We start from the raw sequence: 26,497 nt of genomic DNA, 5'->3' as shown, positions 1-26,497 counted from the left end.
GGGAGGGGAGGGGAAAGGAATTGGTGTGTGTGTGTGTGTTTAATGCGCAGAAGAGAAGGAAAGGCAAGCCAGAAAATCAGAGACAAGGAAAGCAGCTCTGAAAGTTCTACGTTGTATTTCTTCTTCCTATTTGTTTAAGAAAAGCAAGTGACATAAAACGGAGCTCTGGAGCTTCCTGTACAACGCCCTCCTTCTGTTGGACTACGCATACGGAAATGCCCTTTTATTTGGGGTTTGTTATGTTCAGAATAAAAGCCAAATTACTCTCCTAAAGGGAAAAGAAGGCTGTTCTTCCCAGTTCCTCCTGCCCCTTCTCTGATTCAGGCTGGTCCAAGGAAGTCTTCATCCCAGCTCTGGGCTCAAAGCCCTTCCCCCCAGTCAGCTGGGATAATAGTCAGCACGGACCTGCCCGGTCCCTGAGGTCAGGAGCGGGGCCCCCTCCCGCCCTGCTCCCCTTCCTTTCCCTCGTCTCTGAATCCTCGCTGTCTGATTCAATTGTCGCATCCAGGAGCCGAGGCCCCGGGGGGCTGCCATCCCGGAGCGGATCCCCAGGCCTCATCCATCAATCACAAGCATTGAGGAAGCACTGCCTGGCACTGGGCTGGGCGCCCGAGGTCCCTGCCTTCTGGGAGGTTACGTACACCAGCCGCAGGGTCAGCGTGCGCTCATCCGCCCGCGGACAGCAGGGGTGCCCGGGCTGGCTTCCGCTAAGGACGAGCTCGGAGGCTCAGGAGAGAGGCCGGTGGGCAAGGATGGAGCTGATGCTGAGAAGTGCCCCCGGAGCCAGGAGCTGCCCAGGCCGGCGTGCCTCCAGGCCGAGTCCTGATTCCTTCGGGCTGACTCCCTCATCTCGATTCCGTGGTACTAGCTCTCCCTCGGTGCACATTCCGATTCCGATTCGGACTCCCTCATCTCCCTTTGGACAGAGAGCCAAGGAGAACACGACCTCTCCAAAGGCTCCCACCCTCTGTCAATGAGCTGACAGCCCACGGCTGATCCTGCAGTAGTACAGTTAGGGTTCTGAAGCACAAAGTCAACAAAGGGTACCAATATACCCATCTTCCACACTGGTCAACAGAGGCATGTTAAAACTGAGACTTACCTGATATAGCTCAAAGAGTCATTGGGCAAGCCAGAAAAAACAATCTGCCTTCTAACCCACAGCCCCCTTCTTCAATCAGCCCCCCTTTTAATGTGGGGTGAGGGGGATTTGTTTATTTAAATTCCCCTGCCATTTATATGAAACTATTCTGGGCTGGGACTTGTTCACTTCTTAACAGCTGCCCAGCAACAGCCATTTAGAACAAAAAGCAAATAGCATCTTATCCTAGTCAGACCACAGGGGAAATCTGAGGTCAGCGGAATGTTAGGCCACAGCCAGGAACTGGGCCAGTAACTGCCTCCTGGACCAGTGGGGGGGTGGGGGAGACCTTCCTTCACAGTCCTGCTAAAAAGACAGCCTCTGCTGAAGTGAATAGAACCAGAGGCTGAGACCTGAAAGGTACCTGAGAGGCCATGGAGGCCAACTCCTTCATTTTGTAAATAAGGAAACTGAGCAAAGGAGGAGTAAATAAATGACAGGTCCAGGGTCACACAGTAAGAGGCAAAATTTGAGCCCACTCCAAATTCAATACATCATGCTGAACTCCCAGCATGTACATCACTAAAAATGACTACTTTTTTTTTTTTTTGCTTTTTGGAGGGCTATTGGGGTTAAGTGACTTGCCCAAGGTCATACAGCTATTTTTTGTGTTAAGTGTCTGAGGATGGATCTGAACTCAGGTCCTCCTGACTCCAGGGCTGGTGCTCTATTCACTGTGCCACCTAGCTGCCTTTTAAAAGTGCTTGCTTTTGTGTGTCTGTGTGTATTTATGAATTTATCAGAGAGAGTGTAGCACAATGGTTAACTGGAGGAAGGGATTCCTGAGGTCATCTAGTCTAATGCTTTGATTTTTCTGGTAAGGAAACCGAGGCAAAGAGAAACAGCATGACTTTCTCAGGAGCATGCTGCTCCTGAGTTCTGGAAGCAGGTTTTAATCCATGGGACATGCTCGGGTGGAGTCAATTGGAGGTATGCATTTAGGGTATCCTTGCTCCTTATGTTGCCACATCACAATTCCACATAGTGGAACAGAAAGAGCTCTAGACCCAGGGGACAAAAGATCTAGGTTTAAGACTCTTCTACCTCTAAGTTTTATTACCCCAATGATCTTCTGGGAGTTAAGGCTTTGACACATTAACTATGTGACCCAAAGAAGACCCCTTCTTCTCTCCCGGCCTCAGTTTCCTCCTCAAGGGGGAAATATTGCCTTGCCCCTGAACCAGACTTGGTGAGGGTAGGAGCTGTAACAAGAATTCCTCAGAGATTATAAAAGGCTACAAATAGCCATACCTTCTCCCTCCCGTGGTTGTCATGAATAAAATGGCTTTATAAAATATAAAAAAGCTATGTGCATGTGAATTAGTGTTATTATTCTCATTAATTCCCCAATGAAAGGATCTCAGCAGATGCTGGATGACCGTTTGTGAGGAGAAACAACTTCTACACACACTCTCTCTCTCTCCTTATCCTTTCTCTGGAGCACTCTCCCTTAGAGTTCCCAAGAGGAGCTGGCTTTTCTTATTTGCCTCTTCCAGCCTAGCAGCAGTGGAATTCAGAGATGGTAGCTTAATGCGCGTGCTGCCTAGATGATAACAACAATAGCTGGCATTTATATAATGCTTTAAGGTTTGCAAAGCACTTTACAAATAGTATCTTGTTTTATCTTCACAACCCTGAGAGGTAAGAGCTATTATTGTCCCTATTTTATAGAGGTAGGCAGATGTTAAGTGTGTTGCTTAGGGTCACAGAACTAGCAAGAGCCTGAGGCTGTATTTGAACTCAGATCTTCATGGCTCCAGGTCCAGTACTCTGTCCACTGAAACATCTTGCTGCCCCATCTAGGTGAGCCTAGCCCCCTGTGGTCCTAGCTGCCTCTTCTTTGTGTGTGTCCCTCTCAGAGCATAGGTGACTGAAGAATGGTTTGGAGGGGCAGCTAGGTGGCGCAGTGAATAGAGCACTGGCCCTGGAGTCAGGAGGACCTGAGTTCAAATCTGGCCTCAGACACTTAACACAAAAACTAGCTGTGTGACCTTGGGCAAGTCACTTAACCCCAATTGCCCTCCAAACAAAAGCAAAAAAAAAAAAGTTTTGGAGATGAACATTCCCAGCCTCAGACAGACCATCATGAGTTGAGGGTTGAGATCCCTCAATCAGTCCTGGCTGCTCTCCATAGGAAATGCAGACTGTAGCTACTCTTGGAAGAAAAGCTGGTGACCAACAGGGAAAGGTCCTCAGGATTGGAAATAGCTTGTCAAAAGACAGGGACCTTGAGAGAACTTCTTCAATGAAGCAGACCCAAGGAGATGGTAAAACGACTATTCATCAAATCCCATTAAATGACCTATGGTCTGATGTTTAAAGTATCTTTCTCCTGGAAAAACATAATAGGAGTGATGAATGATTATGTTATGGCCAAGTCTTTGTCAATGAGTCTTTTGCATTTTTATCATTTCCTTTATGTGGAGGAAATAAATAGCTGACCTCTACCATATCAGCTTTTTACATTGACTGCTTTTCTTCTCTCTTTGGGGAAATGAATGAATGAAAAGGAACTTGTTAAGCACTTGTGATCTGCTAAACTCTGGAAATACAAATAGAAAAGTAATGTAATGCCTGCCCTCAGGGAGCTTATATTCTAATGAGACCTTTATCAGACCTAAGTTTTAAGTGACTTTTCCTTGGAGATCCAACATGAAGATGTAATGAGCCAGAGAGTGTGCAGAAAAAGATCCTAACCTCTTATTCAGAGGCCAGACTGTCCTAGGACTGAACCCAGGACCCAAAAGAGCCCGGAGCTTTGGTGACCCTTAGTGGGAGAGGGTTGAGGATCCTGTTCCTTCACCCTCTCCCCAGCCCAGGCCCAGGCAATCTGTTGTTACAAACTGAATTCAAATCCTGGAAAGGTGCTTGAATGAGGTATCATCTAGAGAATATAATCCCCCCTCACCACGTCAAATAAATAAGAAAACTGTCTAGCAGTGAATTAAATGGAAGTTGTAGGGCTGTTGTTACTGTTACTGTTGTTAATTGTTACCCCTGAGGCGATCTTTTCAAGCTTCACTTTTCCCAAGGAGAGTCCTTTGGGTTTACAGATTGGAACAGGGAGAGTTCCCAGGGAATGCCCAGAGTCTCTCTGGACCAAGTGCCTACTATGTACCAGACACCATGAAAGGTGTGAGGGATGCAAATACCAAGAAGAAGCCAATCCCTGCTCTCAGGGAACTTCCAGTCTAAGGGGAGAGGCAGTGAGTGTGCCTAGAAATTCATGCAGCAGAAATGGAAGGTGACTAACAAAGAAATGCCACAGGGTCCGGCCACCCTTCTCCAAAGCAGCCCCACAGCCTGCCTGGGAAAATCATCAGGCCCAATCAGTCTGCAGCAAGGCAAGAGGCATGGCCCTTCGAGAGAAAAGATAAATAATGCACCGAGTTGGAGATGCTCCCGTTCCCCCGCCCGCTTCTGCTGCTTGAATCTGGATCATATTTCCTGAAACCGTAAATGAGGAGATGAATTCACAAGCTGAGAAAAAAATATCTGGGCCAAAAATGCAAGGATTTTATGACCATCCCTTCCCTGAGTCACCCTAGCCCACAGCAACCTTTCCCTTAATTATATTCTCTGAGCTGGGAGGGAGAGGAGGAAGGGGGAGGGGGAGGAGGAAGGGGGGGGGGGACTGCAGGGAGGGGGAGGACAGGCCTTTCTGTCAAGGTTTGAAAATTCTACCCCCTACCATGGACTGCCCACTGAGGCTTTGCCCTCACACAGGTATAACAGCACAAAATAATGAATCAAGAGCTAGAGGAAAGAGAATTTTTTGGCATTAAGCACATTTACATTTATTAAGGGTCACATTAAAAAAAGTTTTCTGTTTTGACCCTCCCTTATACACACACACACACACACACACACACACACACACACACACACTCAATCCTGTTGCGCCCTAAGCCACTGCCTCCTTTGCCCACCTTTAGTCCTATCCCTTGGTGTTACAAACACAGACTCTACCATGCTATCACACACAGGACTCCATGTGGTCTCTGAATCATTGGGTCACCATCTGGGGCCGGTCTGGACCTTGGACATCAGGTAGTCCAAATCCCATTTCACAGATGAAATGGGCAGAGGAACCCAGTAGAGAGATGATTTGCCCAGGGTTACAATTAGTAACAGGGTTACTGGGTTACAATTTGAACCCAGGACCAGGATTGTTCTCTGGTTGTTTATGCCATCCTCAAGGGCAAAGATTACATCGTCTACTTCTTTAATATTTCCCATAGTGCTTAGCCCAGTGCTAAATCTCAGGAAGCATTCAGTGAATACCCATAATTGTCATAGGAAGATAAGGAGAAATTACAAACTAGAGGACGCTATGATGATTGTAACATAAATTAAAAGATCATTAAACCAAACTGAGTCATTATATTCAGCAGGTGTTGGATCTGGAAAAGAGATCATTAAAAAAAAATCTCCCTCCTCTTGTCAGAGAGGTGGAGGACTGCCGGGGTGGACTGGTCCATACACATCAGCCTCAGCCCCTGGGCCAGATGGGTTTGTTCAGCTGTTCTTCACTGTCACAAAAGAGGGCTCCATGTGGAGGGTGGAGAGGGCGCTATATCTGAAAGTGACTATGACATAAAAACAAATCACGGCTTTTTTTTTAAACTTATTTTTTAAAAACACAAACTCATTTTAAAATAATGACTTTTAAAAATAATATCTAATTTTTAAGATAATAACTAATATCTAATCTAACTAATTTCAAACAATAACTCATTTCTATAGACAGTCTCATTAATTCCCCAATGAAAGAAGAACCTTTAAGGTTCACAGCATATGGTGGGTTGGGATGAAGAGTAAATCTGGAGAGGAACTAGGTTCAAATCTCATCTCTGTCAGTAACTACTGGTGTGACCTTGGACAAGTCAATTAACCAGCCTCCATTTCCTCTGTGGTAAAATGAAGGTATTGGATTGAACAAATTGGAAGGTCCCTTCCAGCTCTGCATCTGTGATCCTGTAAAATTCCACCTTGGATACTAGCCATGGTCAAGTCCCTAAATTTTCATTTGCTTGTCTGTCACATGGGTTTAGTAATAATACCAACAAATTAGCCAGTTTTTATGTAGTGACCCAAGTTTTACAAAAAAAAGTTTACAAATATTATTTCACTTGATCCTCATAGCACCCTAGATAACACCTACTGTTATGACCCCATTTTAGAGATGAGGAAACTGAGGCAGACAGGGGTTAAGTGGCTTGCCCAGGGTCACATAGCTAGTAAGTGGCTGGAGCTAGATTTGAACACCGATCTTCCCGTCTCCAAATCTAGTGCCCTATGTATGATGACAAGCTCCTGGTAAAGAAAAGCAGAATGATCAGACCTTTCGAATGTGTATAGTGCTCTCACCCTTATACCACACTGTCCTCCTCCAAAAACTTCGGGAGTAAATGCACTTTTGAATTCTAGTCTGGTCTCACTGTGGGTGTCCAACCCTAATGCTTCCTGCTCTAGTCAGGAGGGGCTCCTTGGCGCTCCCTCAAGCACAACATGCCCCTAAACCTTCATGGAGCAGCTCCTCTGGTCTGCAAAGCCCTCCACCCTCCCTCTGACTCTCTGACATCTAGCCAACCTGCTGATCCCAGGCCAGGCCCAGCAGATGCAATGAGCCCCATCTGATGGCTGCACACCAGCCACAGTGGGGCCCACCTGCCCTCAGAAGCACCCACTTCTCTGTCCAGCTCCTGTGGAGCTTCATCAGAGAACATCTCCCATCCTCAACTGCTTATTTAGAATCAGATGGTAAGCACTAGAGGTAACCTCAATGTCCACCCAGTCCGAGCCTGTTATTTACAGTCTGAAAAGACCCATGCTGGTCAAGTTGGGCAGATGCAAAATCAAGACCAGAACCCAGATCTTATCTAGGATAATGGATTGAGAGCTAGAAGGTCCTTGAAAACATTCAGTTCAAACCCCTCATTCACAACTCAGGCACATAGTAGGTGCTTAATAAATGTTTATTGATTAACTAGGACATTTTTTGACCAGATTGACCAGAGTGGTCAAGCGATCTGGCCAGGGTCCCACCACTAGCAAATGTCCAAGCCTAGTTTGAAGCTAAGCCCCTTGACTCCAAAGTTATAGTGTTCCCCTGGGTGTCATGAAATCTCCCTTGTCACTGGGCCTGCTGTGAAAGGGACCTTGGAGGTCAGTCTTTCTAGCCCCATCCCTTTAATATCAGGAGACTGAAGCTCAAGGGAGCTCTCTAAGCAGAAAGACTAAAATCCCAGGGTTCTGACCTAAACTCAGACCCATCCCCTGTGGGAGGCAGCACGGTGGAATGGCCTGGGCTCCAGAATTAGCCTCAGGAAGGCCCGAGTTCAAATCCTGCTTCTGACACTTAACTAGCTTTGTGTCCCTGAGCAGATCACTTACTTAACTTACATAGGCCTCAGTTTCTCCATCTACAGGACGAGAGGTTTGGACTCCGAGGCACCCTTCAGCCTCTCTTTGTCTCCCTTTCTTTTCCATCTCCCCAAGATACCAGCACTTTTCTTGTTGCGTGGTGGGCCCTCGAATACATTCAACAACAAAAGAAACATTTACTTAGCCCCTGCCACGAGTAGCTATTTCCTGAATGCACAGATGAGAAGCTCAAAGCCTGTTCCAGCCTTGCATTCTGTGTGAGTGTTTATTTGGAGTCAGTTGAGGCAGCTACGAAGCCTCAGGCAGTTTTCTCACTTGATCAAAGATAAACTCTCCACTAGCCAAGGCTGTCTAGAATGAAATGGTCATGAATTCAATTTTATTTTAATTAACTAACTGCTCACATAAAAGCCAGGAACATTTGGCATCAGGGCTCCAGAGAGCATCAGAGCCCATTTCACAATGGAGTCATGTCAAGAAAAGCATTTGGAGAAGCATCGAGCTAGGATCGCTCAATGACTGGGAGGCCAGGGCCTAAGGAAGATGACCTAATTGTACAAAGTTGGTCCTCAGGCTTCTCTGGCCAGAAATAAGGTCAAGCTACTCCCAGGGCCAAATTCTTCGGAAGGGAAGAGCCAAAGCGATCATGACTCCCCCCCAGAAAGATCTCAAATTAATTCTGCAGGCCGTGGATCTGAGAAGAAATAACTGCTGAGGTTTGGAGAAAACGGCTAGATGAAATTGAGGAGGGATGCAGCTCAATGGAAACATTTCAGGAAGTTTAAGAAAGGTCTCTCAGGACTAGCAATTGAGGAAAAAGGCATGGTTCATTAACGAAGCAGGGTGATCAGGGCAAGACACCAGCACGCTGAAGTTTAGAGGGCACGAACATTTAAAATCATCATTTCAAAAGACCGAGTGATTTTAAGTGGTAAATTTTGGACTGTTTGTATTAAAGTGGAATGAATAAAAAACATCTACTAAGTATTTGCACAGTGCTGTGATGAGCTCTGGAGATAAAAATAGAAACATAAGTCAAAGGACTCTGATCTTTGAAGCTTGCTAGCTGGGTCACTTTGGGCAGGTCATTTAACCTCCCTCAGTTTCCTCATATGTGAAATGGCAAGTCTGGGCTAAAATGCCTCTGAGTTTCCCTCCAGGCCTACATCAGCATCGGAGCCCATCATTCTTAGCAGCAGAGAAAGAATTAAGAATAACCCCTTGTTTCTAAGAACATTTTTCTAAAATAGGAAGGTTTAACCCTTCTTCCCCAGGGGGGCAAAATTGCCAGGTACAGCTCTTACACTGTTAACCAAGAAATCTTATGCTTCTCACACATACAGGTAGGAGCCTACTGAAAGAATAGTTATGAGAACAAATGAATTGGTAGAGCAGAAAGAGTGATGACTCTGGAGTCAAGAGAGACCTGGATTCAAATCCTGCCACTGCCCCTTACCAGCTGTGTGTCCCTGAGCAAGTGAATCACTTCACCATCTGTAAAATGGGGGTCTTAGTAGCACCAATCTCCCAGGGTTGTTATGAGGATCAAATGAGATAATATTTGTAAAACATCATCCAAACCTTAAAGTTCTATAGAAATGCTAGTTGTTATTATTAGCAAAAATGCCAGATAATGGGAAAAGCCTTGGATTAGGAGGCAGAAACCCTGAGTCCCAGCCCTAAGTCTACTAGCTCTGGGATCTTTGATTTTTCCTCTCTCTGAGCCTCAGTCTTTTCATCTGTATAATGGCTTGACTTGATATTTTTCCCACTTCCTTCTCAAGATTACTATGAAGAAAGCACTCAGCCATCCTCAGTTTTCTGATCTGTATAATGAGGGGAGGAAAGGCACTGGATCACATGATCTCCAAGGTTCTTTCTGGCTCCAGGTCTGTAATGTTCCATTAGGTATGACCAGAAATTATTCTAATGAGTACATGATCCAAATTTTCTCCTTGGTATTACCAGTGAAGAGCTTTGAGGGACACTGCATTTGTCTTATAAATACCCCAGCTGTGGTATGAATTACACAGTTCTCACACTAGCATATAGAATTATAATCACTTTCCTGTTAATATAATCACTGGCAAACGTTGGTCATAAATATTAAGTGCTAACAGGTCCAGATTACCCAGTGGACATTCAGGAATGTGCCTTGTGGGTCATGGAGTCAACACTGAACTTCCAGGAAGGCACAGAGGAGCCAACCACCAAGCTCCACCCCGTCCTGATCCCCTCAGCTATTAGCAGGCCCCAGGAGATCCCCTCCCTCTTTCTTTCTAGAAGCCAAAGCCTGAGACCATGGGAATACGTCCAGCCTGCTGGGCAGGAATAGTGCAAGCCTCTGTGCTAAGCCCAGCACACAAAGGAAACATCCAGGCCCTCAGCAATGCCCCTGAAGTGGCCTCCCTGCCTCAGTTCTCTCATCCATCTCCTACACAACTGCCAGAAAGGTATTCTTAAAGCGCAGCACTGATCATGTCCCTTCCCTGCTCCAAGAACCATAGTGGCTCCCTACTGCCTCCAAGATGAGACACCAATGCTCCCATTTGGCATTTAAAGCCTTCCACTCTCTGGTCCCAGTCTATATTTTCCATATGATTTCAAATGGTTCCCCTTCATCCACTCTCCACTCCAACTAAACTGGCTGACTTTGGGCTCTGCTCTGCCCGTGATCTCCCTTTGACAATCTCACCTGCTTTCCCATCATCTGTTCCTTATGCCTGGATTCATCCCTCCTCACCTCTGCCTCTTGTGATTCCAGACTCCTTTCTTCCTGATTTCCCACTTGTAACAGCTCCTCTCCCATTGGTTTGGATTTATTTTTTATCTGCTTATCTGGGTGCATGTTGGCTTTGACTCTGTCCCCGTTCATTAGAGTGTAAGCTCCTTGAGGACAAGAAACGTTTTCTATTATTGTCTGCCCCTAGAACAATGCTTGGTAACAGTTCTTGGTGGGTCCTTAATAAATGCTTCTGGAATTCTCCCTTCATCTGAACATGACCACTTCACTCTCCAGGCTATGAGAAAAGTGTCTTTGTAAACTCAGTAGCCCTATAGAAATGTGAGTTATAGTTATTGCTGCTGTTGTTACATCAATTATTATTATTAGGAACTGAGTGTTCAGATAGAAATAACATCTATAGGCTTCAATTATTTTTTTAACTTCAGATATAATTTTTATTAGTTTTTTTGTCAGGAGTTTAATAATTCTGGAAACATAAACATTCCAAATATAAGGAAGAACAAGAGAGAATATTATAAACAAAGACATGGACTTATGTGTCACACAGTGTTTGGGGAAGAATCGTAATAGCTAGCATTTATTTAGCAGACTTTACAAATATCGTCTCATTTGGTCCTCATTTTAACCCTGGAAAGAAGATGCTACTATCATTCCTATTTAACACATAAGGAAACTGAGACTGATAGAAGCTGTCTCATCCACGATCACACAGCTAGCATCTGAGGCTGGGTTTGAACCTGAGTCATTCTGACTGCTCAGATCTCTACCTACTGTACCACCTAACTACTAAAACTTAACATGGTAATATCTGTATTCTTCTCTTTAGAATATAACCAGCTTCAAAACATCTGTGGAGAAGAGCTTATTTCCCCAATGTGGGTCATTCTTAGCTGAACTTAACACTATGTTGCAATGACAAACCCAAAGGGGTATCAATCAGCAGGGGTGAAAATCAGTTGAAAAGCCAGTGTTTATTGAGCACTTAATATACAGTATTATAATAGGCCAGGAGTGGAATGTACCAGACAAAGATCAGGTATGATGGGGGGTAGCTAGGTGGTGCAGTGAATAGAGCACCAGCCCTGGAGTCAGGAGGACCTGAGTTCAAATCTGGCCTCAGACACTTGACACACTTACTAGCCGTGTGACCTTGGGCAAGTCATTTAACCCCAATTGCTTTGCCTTGCCCCCTCCAAAAAGCAAAAAAAAAAAAAAAAAAGATCAGGCATGATGTCTTTCCTCAAGTATCTTATGTTCAATGAGGGAGAGAGGACTAATTCAACTTCTATTTGGAGGTATTGTTCCCCTGTTAGAATGTAAGCTCCTTGAAGGCAGGAACTATTTTCCTTTCATCTGTGTATCCTCAGAACTTAACACAGTGCCTTGAACATGCCTATTGATTGATCAAAATGAACTCCTTGCAGTGACACTCGCTAGCTGTGTGACCCTGGGTGAGTCATTTAACCTGTGTCTACCTCAATATCCTAAACTGTAAGATGGAGATGATAATGGCACTTGCCTCAGGGTTGTCGTAAAGAATGATATTTGTGAAACACGCTTAGCACAGTGTCTGGCACATAGAGGGCACAACACAAAAGTTTGCTCCCTTCCTTCCTTCCCATGAGAAAGGGCTCATATCATGTAAGTAGAGTCAAGTGAAGCACACTCCCATCTTGGCTGCACCCAGAGACGAGCTTCCCATTGGGCACACTGGCCCGTCATCCCTCTGCCGTGAGGTGGGTGGTGTCCCTCTTCTTTGTCAGGCTTCGTCCTGGACTCGGGAATGATCATTCAGTTGATCTCAGAGTTGTCCTTGAGATTCACAGAATCTAAGGGCTCAAAGGGGTCTTCAAGGCCACTGAGTCTGACTCGTACTTGAGAAAGGATCCTTTTTAACCTAGCTCCAACCAGAGGGGACCTACCACTTCCCAAGGCAGCCCCTGGTCTAATGCTAAGGACACCGCTCCTAACTGCAAGCCTAAACTCCCTCTGCCCCTGCCCATTGGGCCTGGGCTTTTTCTCTGGGGACAAGCCCAAAACGTTGAATCCCTCTTCTGTGCATTGTTCAGTGGTATCTGACTCTCCGTGATGCCATTTGGGGTTTTCTTGGCAGATCCTGGAGTGGTTTGCCTTTTCCTTCTCTAGCTTGTTTTAGAGGTGAGGAAACCGAGGCAAACAAGGCTAAGTGACTTGCCCAGGGTCACACAGCTAGCAAGTGTCTGAGGTCAAATTTGAACTCAAGAACATGAGTCTTAGGGACTCCAGGCCGGGCACATTGTGCACTATGGCACCACCTAGCGTCATGATAACCTTTCAAATAGTTGAAAACTGTTATCATGTGCCTGCTCTTAGGGCAAACATTCTTGTTTCTTTCAACTGAAGCTTATACAACATGGAATCAAGACTCTTCACCATCCTGATCACTCCTTCTATGACCTTAATTCACTTCACCTATCTGGGCTTCAGTTTTGTCATTTGTGAAATGAAGGGGAGTCGAGTAGATGAAGTCTGAGGTCCTTTCAGCTCTAGGTCATAGACCCTACATGTGGTCCTTTGGCATTCTCCAGATCATCAATATCCTTCCTGAAATGCATTCAGGATGGAACTTGGAACTCGGAGAAGTATCATTTAGTCTGTACTATGGAATTTAGCACTTGGAGTGACTGAATTCTAGGAGTTCAGAAGAGACGGGAAAGGCTTCATGGAAGGGATGAAATTTGGTTACAGTTGAAAGGGAAGCTGGGGTTTGCTCACATGGAAAGAGTGTATCACAGGTAAGGGAAATAACATAGGCAGATTTCTAGTAAATTCAATGCAACAAACATTTATTAATCCCCAGATACATGCCAGGAGCTACACTCTATGTCTAGAGTGCTGAGATTTAGGGACTTGCCCAAGGTCATAGAACCAGTATGTATGTAGTTACTTTTAAATTTAAATTCTATTTTTAAATAGTAACAAAAACTATTTTCTCTTTTTCCCAGCTCCCTGTTTTCCAGAATTTCCTGTTCTGAGGAGAGAGCTGAAAAGAGGTAAGATAATATAATACCAACAACCATAATATTGACTAGGTTTTCCTGGTTTTGAGGTCACCTCTCTAGCCACTGTACATAATGCTTTTGCAGCCAACACCTTCTCTTTTATTCCTGAAAATTAGATTTCCAGTTTCCTAGAGTAGACATTCTAGTGGGGGGAGGGGTGAGCAAAAGCCCTGTTCTGAGAAAAAGGGTAATGGTGGCCACTTCAGCCCTAATGAAATGTCTATTGGTGGAATTGTTACCAACTAGGGAACTTGTGTATAAAATGATTTATATAAAAAAACATTTTTAATTTTAATGATTTCTTGAAACCTGATTTTGCAGTCTGCTTTTAAAAATCTTATTTTCGTTTGTTTGAGCATTACCTTCATTAATAAATATATCTCCCTTCCTCGCCCTCCCACAGAGATTCTCTGTAACAAAGAATGAAAACAGAGAAAAGCTGTTTACCAAAACTAACCAAATCCCAACTGTGAAGGTCATTGTTTGTGTGACCTTGCTGAAACCACTTCTCCTCCTTGGGCCTCAGTTTCCTTATCTGTAAAATGAGAGGGATAGACTAGCTGACCTCTGAGGTCCTTTCCAGCTCTGTATCTCTGTTCCTAGAAACAGATGAGTCTGATAGTGCACAGAATGTTCTAGACCCATATTCCACCACCCATATCAAAAGTGAAAGAGTCGGACAGACAGAGTCAGAGACAGAGAGAGGGAAGAAGGGAGAGTGAAAGAAAGAGAGAACCCATTACACTTTAAAAGCTCTTCTCCATTATAATCTTGTGAGGTAGGTAGTACACATGTTATTTCCATTTCATGGCTGAGGAAACTGAGGCTCAAAGCCTCTGCTGTGCTGCAGTCAATTGTTAAATTTGCCTGTGAGAGCCAATTGTTAAATGCTCACTGTGAACATTTACCCCTAGTCAGTTGGCAACACTACAAATCAGGGCTGGATTTATTGCTTTCTTAGTTGTCTGTGCTCAAGAAAATAGTGAAGAGAATGTTAACAATGTAAATTAAGCTTAAAAGTGTGCCATGTGAACTTAAAAAATGTTTTATCAGACAGCCAATGTTAAAACATTGAGCAGCACATTCCAACCCATAGTGGTTGAGGACCTGCTTACTGTCCCAGGCCCAGAGAACACATCAGAGTCCAGCCTGGACCCAGGGCTTCTCCTTTCTGTCTCCAGCACTGTTTCCATGCCACTATCTTACAGAGCAAAGTCCTCAGGGATCTCTACACATTCACATCCAGCTTTGCAGCTCTCCCTTTGGGTCTTCTGTGCCCCACTTGGTCACGGCCCTCTTCCCCCTTCTCTGTGAAATGCTCTAGAGTAGGACTGGTTTGGATCCCCCACGTGGAGCTCCTTAAACACCCCTTCTTTTCTGAGGGGTCGGGGCTGAGAAGTGGCAGGAGGAAAGCTGGTTAGAAGTAGAGAAAACAAAAGATTTCAGCACTGGCCTTGTAAAATCCTATGAGAGTTCACCTAATCCAACCCTCTCATTTTCCAGGTGAGGAAACTGAGGCCTAAAGACATGAAGTGTGTTTTTCTCACTAGCCGTGGTGCCAGGACCACAGTCCAGGTGCTCACCCACCCCAGCCCACCCCACCCTTCTCTCAGCGAGTTCTTACACTCCATAAGAGACCAGCTCCTTGGCAAGCTTTCAGCTCTTTCTCCAGCCCCCGCAAAACTGCTTCATAAAACTGTTTTAACCAAATCAGCAATTATACCTTCCCCAAGATTTAACATAAAGTTTCAAGATAATTGCAAAGCTCTCTTTGTTTCTACCTTGTCCCCAAACACTTTGGATTGGATTCGGTTCAAACACACACACACACACACACACACACACACACACGCCATAATTATGCAGAATTCAGAAATGGAGGTTGATTCAGAGTCTACCCAGTCAAACTTATACCAAAACATGAATCCCCTTTAGCACATAATAATTAATAATATCTAACACTTATATAAAGTCCACAAAGCACTTTACAAATATTATCTCGTGTGATTCTTACAACTAACCTGGAAGGGAGAGAGGTGTTGTTAATTTTCCCATTTTCCAGATGAGGAAACAGAGGCAGACAGAGGTGGAGGGACTTTCCTGGGGTCCCACAGCTAGTAAATGTGTGAAGCTGGATTTGCAGACTCCAATTCCAGTGCTCTATCCACAGCAACACGTAGCGACCTCTGCCATGGCCCAACAAGTAACCATTCAGTTGAAGACCTTCAGTGAGGGGGAACCCGCTATTTTCCCATAGCGGCCCATTCTATTTTGCATAGTTTTCACTGGGATGAGATTTCCCACCATCAAGTTTCAATATGTTTCTTTGTACTTTCCACCCATTGGTCCTGGTTATGTCCTCTGGGGACAAGTAGTGCAAAACCATTACTGCTTCTTATAACATCTCTTTGCATATTTGGAGACAGCTATTAAATGTGTGTCCCCCTTCCCCCTATCTCCTTTCCTATGATCCAAACATGTCCAGTTCCCACATGGGGGAGACAATGAGAAGGCTGTGGTTGGCATCCAATCCATGCCCCAGCTGACCCTTGTGGTCAATGTCCAGTTCTCAAATCACAAGCTCATGCTGCTGCAGCGGCCTCATTCTCAGAACCAGCTTCCTTTGGAAGATAATGGACAGGCCAAGGAAACCTTCCAACTGGTAAGTTAGAGGAGCAGAAGGAACATGAATCTTAGAGCACAGTTGCCAAGAAACTCTATAGGATGCAGGTGCAAAGAGATTTTTTTCCCCCTTTCAAATTCAGACTCATTAAAATATGTATTCTGCAAAGGGATTACATTCAAACATCTGGGAATGGGGGAAAATATCCAAAATTCCCAAAGAAGGGTGGGCTTCTTTTTCCTTCTCCCCCCACCTCTCTAAATGAAAGGAAACTCGAATTCGGGTTGAAGTGGGTTTGAGTTGTTTTTTTCTCTCTCGGAGGTAGCTTGGCTCTGGTACCGTTGGGGGATGAATCGGGGATGGGTAAGAGAAAAGAGAGACTCTGAAGGGCCCCTAGCCTTCTTCATCAACAGTCATAATTGTGGGAAAGTAACCTGAAGATGCCAGGCGACAGGAAATTACTAGAGAAATCTGTCAGCGCGATCAGCTGCTATTTTCATTGTTCTTTGGCAAATTTATACGCAGTCGGGAACACCTGGGCTGGCCGGCGGCCCAGGTTTGACTAATTGCCAGGGGAGAAGAGTCGTCATTTGTCTTCGGAGGGGTTTCCTCCGTTAGCTCCTCCAAACATGTGGTTTCACTTTCCCCCTCTCTCTGCAGGAAATAGCAGGACAGTGAGACGGGAAATAAATGAGTTCACTTCCAAGAGGTTGCCTCCTGAGAGGCCGCTCCAAAAATAACTGTCTTGTGAGAGGTTGTTAATAACTGAGATTCGAGAGACTTGTCTTCAGAAAACAACATTTCAAAGGCCCAGCAATCCCTTCCCCCTCCCCTTCTCTTCCAGACTCCATGCACATTTCAAAAAGAATCATTAAAAGGAGGGGGAGAGATTGTAGAGGGCAGGAGAAGTCATGGTAATCCTTGGTTGGGGGACTGGAATGGCAGTCTCTTTCTCCTTTGCCGATTCTTCTCCTGAGGCTGTCGGCTTCTTTTCCCACCTCCGCTGTCCCCAAACTCTTTTTCTGATATAAAGTGGGGAAAGAGTGAGTTGGGAGCAGCTGTCCTCCCTAGCTTCCTACCATGCCCTGATCTCTTCTCCTAAAATGCCAGTTGGAATGGGGTGTGTTCACGGGTATACAAATAACTTAGGAGCAGTAACCACCTGCCCCAGAGTTTTAACTCTGCCTAGAGGTGGGTTTGGATGTCTTAAGACTGTTTGTTCATCAAGAGATCACCTCTTTATAAGAACCACCTGCAGGATGACAGCCTTCCCCCTTACCTTCCTGCCATATTGTTAAGGTTAGCATACCACTACACAAATATGCATGTGCACACACATATCTCTACTCCCTCTCATTATTCACATCCATTTAGAGCCATGACTAGGGTAGGTGACCTGGACTTTGCCCCAAAGAGCCCACTGGCATAACTTTTTCTGGAGGTAGAAACAACAGAATTTACTGCCTAGTTAGCAAGAAGGATTAGTTAAAACAGAAAAGAACTAGTCATCAGGCTGAGGTGGAGTCCTTTCCCACCTTGACTGACTTCTTTCCACCACCACCCCAGCTCCAGCCCCTTTGACCATGCTGTGCTGTTCATCTCGCCCGGGCACTGTTCACAGAATTCCTGGTCGTAGCTCTGAATCTACCTCCTTGGCTATCAGGACCACGTTTTTTCTATGCCTTCTCTGAGGCAATCAAACTCACTTAATTGCCCCCCTTTTCACATGGCTGACTGGGGAATGTCACAGTGGCCATAGGTGTGTTTCAGATTGAAACATATATCCGCCTTTAGTCTATTTTCACCTGCATCATGTTCCACTTCCCCAGTGATTTAGTGGATTTGGCATCATGTCAGCGGAGACTCAACTGCCATTTTCTTTTCTTTCTTTCTTCCTTCCTTCCTTTCTTTTTTTTAAAGCATTTAGAACACGCGGCCGACTGGCCGATCATTACTAGCCTCAGTGAAGCCAACAACATTTGGGTTTCATTTGGTTTCTGTGGCAGACCTCTTTCCCTGAGTTGAGCTGCACTGTAATTCTAAACTGACCCACCTTCCCCCTTGCAAAGGTGAAAAAATGTTATGGAGCTTTTTACAGCCCACAGCCCATCATTTATGCGGAAACACTGGTAGAGTTCAGACTTGGCTGATTTTCGCTAAATCAGAGATGTTTTGACATGTTTATTTGTTTAATTTGTTTATTTTGACTAGCTCTGATTATAATTGGCAGCAGTGAGCAGAATTAACATTAGACAGTGTCTTAGACTTGTCTGTTACAATAATGCAAAAAGCATGTGAAGGGAAATCGACCAGTTAAATAACAATGGCGGGTGGGCAGGAAAACCTTGGTGGAAACAGACATATAAACCTGATTTTAACTAATTTTTTTTAAAAAATCATCACAATGAGAAATGTGCAAATTAGAGGCTAGCAAGACCAGTAAATACATCTGTTCATCCCTGTGTTGTTATGTTTAGATTTTTGGCTTCCCAAACTGACATTTTAAAAATCAAGTCAACTTGTAGAATTGATTTTAAGATCCATTTTATCACACACAGCTATTTTATTTGCCTAAAATTAAAATTACACTGCCACTCAAACCGTATAGAAGTACAGTGGGCTCTGGAACCAACTCAGCTAACTGCATCTATCTGGGTTCTACACTTTATTTCTGAAATATTTTGATCACAAGTCTGGGCCACGGAGGGTTGACTTCAGCACTGCAGCGAATGAGGCAGATCAGGCAAGTCCACACCTGTCCCTGTCCCCTCGCATGATGGCCATGTTTTCCTGTTTATTCTCTCCCCTCCTCCTGGATTGAAAGAGAAGCCCCAGTAAGCCACCCACCAGCATGCAAAAAGGGTTCTAGTTTCTAAGTAAAGAAAACCCCATCTTCACTGTTACTTTGGCGGGGATGGGAGAAGTCAAAATACTCCAAAAGTTCAGAAATCGTGCACTTGGACACTAAGCAATATTGGCCCCTTCAGGCTAGCCTGAACTCCATCCAGAGTGCTGAAGAAGAACCATATATGATCTCTCTGAGCTCACCTGATGACTCTGGAGGATGCTGAAGCTGGGGCACAGCCCTTCAGGCAGGATCATGAGAAATCCACTTCTTTCCATATTTGCCTGCCAATTATGCAGAGTGCACAAACATGCCTTACTCACATTTATTCCCCCATAAATATTTTCCCAGAACGCAGTATGGTACGCCATAGTGTGTGATCCTGAGTTGGAACAACATATGTGCTCAGAGACAGGGGCCAAGTCAAGGTTCCATATCTACACAGACATTCCAGAGGTCTCCTGCTACTGAAGATTTATAATTGGGACCCTGGCATCACCAAGCTCTTGGTCTCTCTGATCCTACTCCAAATGACATTCCTGACTATTTCTTATAAGGAATCACAACCACCACCAAGGTCAGGAGAACACTGGCCAGGCTAGTTGCACGATGCCATCCCAGGAAGGGAGATTGCCTTCGTTCATTTTGTCTAATCAATCAAACATTTATTAAGTGTCTACCATGAGAAGACACTGTGTTATGTACTGAAGAGATAAAGACAAGAACTCAGTAGAAGCTGCTACGTCATGTTCTATAGCAGAAGTCCCTTTCCTGTCTGTGTGAGAAAGATGCTTTGGCTTACAGTTGAAGCAGTTGGATGTGCTGTGGTTGGAGTTCTGGACCTAGAGCCAGGAAGACCCGAATTCCAGACACTAGCTGTGTGACCCTAAGCAAGTCACCTAACCTTAGTCTGTTTCAGTGTTCTTATTTATAAAATAAGGATAATAATAGCACCTAACTTCCAGGGTAATTGTGAGGACCAAATAAGTTGACATATGTAAATTACTTTATGGATCTTAAAACACTATGTAAATATTATGTATTTTATTAGTGACCGTGTGTAAGTTACCATTCTGGATGCTGGGGATACAAAAACAAAATATGAAAGTGTTTGCCCTCAAGAGACTTACAGTCAGTTGGGCAGGAGAATGGGAGTAAGAAATATGTATGCCATAGACAGGCCAATACAAAGAACTCACAACGTAATTAATATAGAAATTTCAAAGGGTACCAAGAGATAATTGGGCAAGGGGATGGGGGAGGACCAGGAAAATCATCAGGTAATATCACAACTGAGCTGTGCATATTCAGGTATTTGCCAATCAGTCACCAAGCATTTATTAAGCCTGTATTATATGCCTGGCACTGTGTTAAGTGATGGAAGAAAATTATCACAATCAATGAAGGAGAAAGCCTAAAAAGGTAGTAGGCAATGACCTTGGACTTCCAATGGCCAGTTTGGTGATAGTAACCTCATGGAGGCAGATCCTTCAAGTAATGAGATCGATCTTATTATTTGAGGCTTGTCAGAAGGAACCAGTCCATGCCAACAAAACAACATGACCTAATAGAGTGCTGAACTAGGAGTGGGAAAGACCTGAATTCAAATCATGCCTCTGGCTCTTACAGCTGAGTGACCATGGGCAAGTATTGATAATATCCCAGTAAAGCTGGGGGTAATAATCACATTTATTTTCAGTTAATCAATCAAAAAGTGTTTATTAAGTACCTCTTATGGGTCAGGGTGTGCCAGAAACGGTACCTGAACTCAAGCCTTCCTACCCCCCAGGCTAGCTAGCTATCCATTACACCACACTATCTTGTTGTTGTTATAGACTAAATCATCTACTTAATTATTTAACTTAAAAAGCACTGGATTTCTTTTTGGTTAACCTTCGAAATGAGACATGAGGTCCTTAGAGACAGATGTTATATAAATACACTGTATTCTTATTATTAAAGTGAAACTTCTTCAGAGGACTTACCAGGGGACCCAGTTTTCAGAACATTGTGCACAGGAAGAAGATTAAATAGGGGATATTCTAATGAAGTCTTGCTGTATGGGGCTCCAGGAGGGCCAGTTCTAAATCCAGTTGGATATCTATGTAATTTAAAATAAGGACAGCCAAGCTGGAAGAGTGGCTGTTCACAGACAGAGTCTGAAAAACAATTTTATTAGCTTCAGATAGAGTCTGATGGCTTCAGATATTTGCCAAGCTCTTAAGGTCGAAAATCTGGAAGCTTACCCAACCAGCCTTCATGAAGTAGTAGATTCTTGCCTGTGAGGGGTGTCCATCTGAGAAGAGTCAGGCCTGACTTCTCTTGCAAATAACTCTTTTGTTTGGAGACCGACAACAGCAACTCTCAAAATAACAGAATCTCAGAGCTGGAAGAAGTGGCTAACTAGTCCAGCCCACACATGGACAAAAGTCACCTCAACATCATTCCTAAATAGTAGCCATCCCCACTTTGCTTAAAAATCTCCAGGAAAGTGAAATCCATTACCTTGTCAGGTAGCACCTTCCTCTAGACATACTCCAATTTGTCAATGTCTTTCCTTTGATATGATACCCAGAACTAACACAGTCCTTCAGCTGTGTTCTGACTAGGACAAAAATGTAGCGGTGATATAACTTACTTCCTTCTGGACACTAGTCTTAATGTGATTTAAGATCAGCTTAGTGGTTTTTACAGCTATGACACCAACTTATTTTAACCTTCCAATACACAAAAAAACACTCTCTCTCTCTCTCTCTCTCTCTCTCTCTCTCTCTCTCTCTCTCTGTCTCTGTCTCTCCTTCCCTCCCTCAGCTGTTATACAATAATGACTTTTCCATTTGGTGCTTGTGAAATTGATTTTTTGAACCCAAGTCTGAGACTTTACACTGATGTCTCTTCAGTTTTATCTTATTAGATGTTAGCCATCTTTGTTGGTCTCTGCACTTTAGAATCAGAGTTTTAAGAGTTAGATGAGATCTCAGTAGCCATATAGCCCATTATGTATTTTAAAAGAATTCCCACAATGCCCTACCCAACAAGAAGTCAAATCCCAAATTGGGGGCTAGGCAACTGAGAATATAGTCAGTTGAAGAATTACAATACAATATATTTAACCTAATGCCATAGGAAATTGGGAGTAGTTCAGTCTCAGTTAAACTATGTGGCCATCATATGCCCTTTTTTGACCTACCAACAAATGTATCATGATATACCTATGTCCTAACTCATCACCAGATCACTAGTGGAGCCTAGCATCAAATCCCTTTCATAAGCTCATGAGTCCATATATTTAGAGCTGGAAAGGACTATACTAATGATTAAGTCCAACCTTCTCATTGTATAGACAAGAAAGTCGAGACCCAGAAACTTCTTGCAGGAGAGTAACAGGTAGCAGAGAGAGGGTTCCATCCTAGATCTCCAAATTCCAAAGCCAGAACTCTTTACCATACCATACTTTCAACCTCCTAAACACATCATACCACAGAACAATCTAGAAATCTGCTCAGAATCAACTTCGTGGGTGTTACCAGCCTTCATTTGTTAGGTTATAAAAAGATGAAGAATAAGAGCAAAGTGGGTGCCCATTGTTTGGAGAATTGTTTGAGGCAATAAGGGAGGACAGTGGCTAGAATTCTGGACCTGGAGTCCAGAGTCTAAAGTGTGAAGTCTGAATCTGAAGTCTGAAGACTAGACTCCAAAACTGATCTCAGATACTTACTAGCTGTGTGATTCTGGGCAATCACTTAGCTGCTATTTGCCTCAGCTTACCTCATCTGTAAAATGATAATAATAAACATTCCCATAATAATGATGATGATGATGATACCTCCTAGGCTTGTTAGGAGGAACAAATGAGATCATATTTGTAAAGAGTTTTGCAAATAATGTGTTATGTAAGTGCTGGTTGTTATTGGTGTATGTGACTATAATAAGGAAAGAAATGCACATTTACAAATCCTACCATGTGCCAAAACCACTGTACTCAATAATTTATAGATATTATCGCATTTGATCCTCAGAAGAGTCCTGCAAGATAGATAATGCTATTATCCCCATGCTATCATTAAAGAAATTGAGGCGGAGATTAAACAGCTTGCTCAGGGTTACACTAATAATGATGATGATGATGATGATGATGATGGTGATGGTGGTGATGATGGTGATGAAGATGGTGATGATGATGGTGGCAATGCTGGTGATGATGATGGCGGTCATGATGATTATGATGGTGATGATTGTGATGGTGATGATGGTGGTAATTCTGGTGATGATGATGGTGGTAATGATGATGAAGATGGTGATGATGATGGTGGTGGTGGTGGTGATGATGGTGATGATGATGGTGGTGGTGGTGGTGATGATGGTGATGATGATGGCGGTAATGATGATTATGATGGTGATGATTGTGATGGTGATGATGATGATGGTGATGGTGGTGATGATGGTGGTGGTGGTCATGATGATGATGGTGATGATGATGATAGTGATGATGGTGGTAATTCTGGTGATGATGATGGTGGTAATGATGATGAAGATGGTGATGATGATGGTGGTGGTGGTGGTGATGATGGTGATGATGATGGTGGCAATGCTGGTGATGATGATGGCGGTAATGATGATTATGATGGTGATGATTGTGATGGTGATGATGATGATGGTGGTGGTGGTGATGATGATGGTAGTAATGTTGGTGATGATGATGATGGTGATGATGGTGGTGGTGATGATGAGATGATACATAACAATCAGCATTTAAATAGCATTTACCCATGAAGGGAGGGTAACATCAATGACTGGTTGGCTCTTGAGTGGAATTGCTTCTACAAGTGACTGCACTGATCATCAATCAATCAACAAACATGAATTAAACACCTACTCCTTGCCACATATTATAATAAGCCTTGGCCCACTGGGGATTCAAAGACAAGTGAGAAGTCCTAAATCTCAAAGAGGTTACATTCTATCTGGAGAAACTACATGTATATATTTAAGTATCAAAATAGATATATAGTAAACAAAGTAATTGCAAGGGAGAGGAGTCCTATAATAATAGAGGTAATAATATCATAATATAATAGAGGTAAATGTAAAGTTCCACACTTGGGTTCAAAAAATCATTTTCACAACTGACTTCCAGAAGATCTGGAGAAGGAAATGGCAAGTCACTCCAGTATCTCTGCCAAGAAAGTCCCAGATTGGGTCACGAAGAGACAGACACAACTGAAACAACTGAATAACAACAGATCATTGGGGAAATCCGGGAAGATTTCACATAGGAGTCAATACTTAAGCTGATATTTGAAGGAGCTAGAGGTTCTAAGGGGTAGAGGTGTGGAGGGAGGGTATTTAAGATATGGGTTGACAGCCTGGGCAAAGAGGTGAGAGATGAAATGTTGTCTACAGAGAACAGCAAATAGGCCAGTTTGTCTGGAAGGTAATTCAAGGGAAAAAATATGTTGATCGGCTGGTTGTCCTTTGTACTTAAAGAGCACCAAAATGACATCACTGTTAGGATTCAGGTCCAATGACTGTGGCTGATCAGACCAGTATGAGCTAGGAAGGCTCTGTCATAAGGTTGGGCGCAAATTGTCTATGTCAGCATTTAGAGCTAATGCGTGTCACATTTCTCTCGAGCTACTGTAATTCCACTTTGTATACAAAGCACACCACCTTCTTTAATGTGAGTGCACCACGCAGGGCAGTCCTGTACTAGTGTCTCCCATGTCTCCCAATCAATACCAGAGTTCTTCAGAGAGACCTTGAGAGTATCTTTGCATCATTTCTTCTGACTACCATGTGGGTGCTCACCTTGTGTGAATTCTTCATAAAGTTGTTTTTTAGGCAAGCATATGCTTGACATTCAAACAACATGGCCAGCCCGTCGGAGGTGCCTTCTCTGCAGCAGAGTTTGAATGCTTGGCAGTTTAGTTAAATTCAGGACCTCAGCGTCTGGTACCGTATCCTGCTAGGTGATCTTCAGAATCTTCCTCAGACCATTCTAATGGAAGCCATTCAGTCTGAAGTCAGAGGTTTCCCAATTGTATCACTTACTCTTTGTGTGACCTTGGACAAGTACCTTCCTTTCTCTAGGCTTCTATGTCCCCTTCAGAAAAGAGGCAGCTGATCTAAACCAGGAATTAATAACCTGAGGTGAACTTTTAAAAAAATATTTTGATAACTGTATTTCTAAATAATCAGTTTCCTTTGTAACAATATGTATTTTATTTAATGTATTTTAAAACATGATTCTTAGAAGGGGTACGTAGGTTTCACCAGATAGCCCAAGAGGTCCAGGACCCCAAAATAACCCCTGGGCCAGATGATCCCTCAGTTTCATTTCTGCTCTGAAGTCATGGGCTTTTCCCTCTTTCTAATCAGATGCCCACCCAGGGCTCTGTCTGAGTCTCAGCCAACCATCTGGATTTCCACTCGCAGCCCTCTGCCATGTTTCTAACTTCCCAAAAGGCACAGTCTGGCTCTTTCAGAGAGCACAGTAAACAAAGTAGGCTCGGCCACCAGGCAGATGGCAGCCAGCCTATGCCCGCCTAGTGCATGGGGACAGCCAGCTCCAGGGTGGGAAGCATTCCTCATTCCTAGCAGGTTTGCTTTCAAAAAGGCCTATAGAGGGAGGAGGGGGCCACACACTTGCCCTCCCCAGTGCAGGGCTATCTCCTCTTGCTCTAGTCCTCTCCTTCCTCCAGCCTCCTCTTTGCCTCCCACCCCCTATCTTCTTGCTCCCTTTCTTTTTCTTTCCCCCTAAGGTCTATGCATTAGGCCTACCATGGCACCCACCAGTAGACTCAATCCCACAGAGAGAGCTCAGTACCAAAGAGGTCACTGACCCCTGTTTTGAACTTTAAATCGAGGTCTGCACAGAAGAAGATGAGCCCCCTGGTTTCCATACCCCCTCCCAGCCCTCACTTTCTCAAGGTTCTGTTGAGAATTTTTTTAACAACCCAGCCAAATCCCAGGAGTCCCTGGAGTCCCCACCAACCAGATGTACAGAAGTATAAGCTCTCAGATTCTGGGAAGGGGTGCATATGGACACAAGCCATCCAGTCCATGTAACAAGACTATCCCCTCCCCCATTCTGTAGTCTGTGGCCCTTATCTTGTGCAGCATAAGAACACATCAGCCTCTGTTTTTGTCTCCCAGCTCACACCATTGAACCAGCCTGAGCTTACAGTCCACTAAAACACCAGATCCTTTTTCCAATGAACTACTACCCAGCTAGGTTTCCTCCGTCTAGAAATTGTGACGTTTCTTTCTTTCTTTTTTTAACCAAACTGCCCTCTGTCTGATTTGGATTTGGTAAACATCTTTCTAAAGCTGAATTCTATTACCTCATCATTTTTGTCCCAATTGTTCTAAGGCCCTGATGTTCCTTCTCCTCTCAGCAGCAGCTTCGTCATGTGTACTTTACCTCAAAACTAACCCACCAATACTAGGTTGCTTCATGAGGAAGTCCCCTGTAATATAATGTAGGTGCTGGAATGGCAGTCAGAGGACCTGGGTTTGAATCTTGCTTTTCCTGACTCCTATCCATAAGTGATTTGGGCAAGTGATTTTCTCTCTCTATGCCTTACTTTCCACAATTTAATTTTTAAAATATATTAAATGCCATCTACAAGCAAGGAACCATGATATATGTTGGGAATACAATGAGAGAAGTGAAGGGAAGGGAAGGGAAGGGAAGGGAAGGGAAGGGAAGGGA

General features: G+C 44.0%; 2 long non-coding RNA genes across 2 annotated transcripts in view; one reads left to right on the top strand and one right to left on the bottom strand.

Moving 5' to 3' along the window:
* LOC138145307 (uncharacterized) overlaps nt 1-15,958 on the bottom strand; it is a 118,856-nt gene extending 102,898 nt beyond the window's left edge. Inside the window, exon 1 of the long non-coding RNA XR_011164184.1 lies at nt 15,337-15,958. This is a non-coding gene — a long non-coding RNA (uncharacterized lncRNA). The remainder of the gene's footprint in view (nt 1-15,336) is intronic.
* The window catches only part of LOC138145315 (uncharacterized), a 57,064-nt gene continuing 43,177 nt past the window's right edge, over nt 12,611-26,497 (top strand). The window contains exons 1-2 of the long non-coding RNA XR_011164185.1: nt 12,611-13,048; nt 13,259-13,306. This is a non-coding gene — a long non-coding RNA (uncharacterized lncRNA). The remainder of the gene's footprint in view (nt 13,049-13,258; nt 13,307-26,497) is intronic.

This window comes from Petaurus breviceps, unplaced genomic scaffold (assembly GCF_028583685.1).
Source record: "Petaurus breviceps papuanus isolate PSGF00001 unplaced genomic scaffold, PetGlider_PUasm1.0 139, whole genome shotgun sequence".
NCBI lineage: Eukaryota > Metazoa > Chordata > Mammalia > Diprotodontia > Petauridae > Petaurus > Petaurus breviceps.
The sequence above is the reverse complement of the archived record's forward strand: the minus strand, read 5'-3'. Positions and strand labels throughout refer to the sequence as shown.